We start from the raw sequence: 1,208 nt of genomic DNA, 5'->3' as shown, positions 1-1,208 counted from the left end.
TTGAGACAAACGTATGGAACACGATTTTTTAAAAATATATACACATTTTTAACATAAATAGCAAACAATAAATAAATGTTCATTTTCAGGCGAAACAAGGCTTACCTGTACCCACGATGAACGCAGAGGCAAAACATCAAAATAAGCCATTATGAAAAGATTTTCGCTGTGACTGAAACGAATTTCGCATTTAATTCTAGGGTATTCTCTCTACACATCCACTTACCTCCTTGCGATTAAGGGTTAAGTGTATGAAGTCAGGGTATTACGACAAGCGTTTGAAGCAAGGAGAAGATACAGTCACGCGATCTCCATGAATTGATTTCTTATCTGGTGATCAATGGCCACGGAGGCCGTTACACGTATAACGCACGCTGGTTATGGTCAACCTTATTTAAAACTATAGGTGTTCCATTCGTCATCTATTTAACCAGGCAGCCGATAACGATCCTAATGGACCAAACCAATTAACCAGGTGTCATGAACTCATCCCCCATCCCTCCCCCCCACTACACAGGCCTCTCTGAATTAAGAATCAACATACGAACTCACCACTGAAAGTTTCTGAATATTTACTTAATATCAAATTGACCCGATATCCGTCCGTAGATAAATTGGTAAATGAATGAATGGGTGATGGATAAATAAACGAACAAAGAACAGATAGATGGAGAAAAATCAAAGAAGAGATATCAAAGCGAACATCGCAACAAATAAATTGTATCGTAGTTTCTCTTTTTGGAAAGGACAAACAAAATATTTTCATGAAATTACTTATCTGTTATTTACACTCAAGGACAATAACAATATGCATTACTCTTCATCTTTATTACAAATATAGACTACATGACACACGAGAACATAGTCCACGTCTCTCACAGCATGAAGGGAGACGAACATATATGATATTTGTCTTTACTTTGTTCTTGGAAAAAAAATCAACAACAACAAAAGAATGACAGCAAAAATATCTAGCCACAGTTTGTATACATTATTTGTATATTTTTTCTCTCATGATTCAACTTCAACATCGAATGTTTCTGTATTTCAAAACATCGTTTCTCCCCGCAGAGTTGCCAACGAGGAGAGGGTTTTCCTCTTTTATACCGGAGCGAGATCATTTGTGGAATCTGTGGCACTGAGAGACGCCAATTATTTTTCGGCAAATCCTCTGTGATTCTTTTCCTCGCTCCCTCTGTCTCGCATAT

Source organism: Penaeus monodon, chromosome 30, assembly GCF_015228065.2.
Source record: "Penaeus monodon isolate SGIC_2016 chromosome 30, NSTDA_Pmon_1, whole genome shotgun sequence".
Classification (NCBI taxonomy): Eukaryota; Metazoa; Arthropoda; class Malacostraca; order Decapoda; family Penaeidae; genus Penaeus; species Penaeus monodon.
This window is presented reverse-complemented; position numbering follows the sequence as displayed.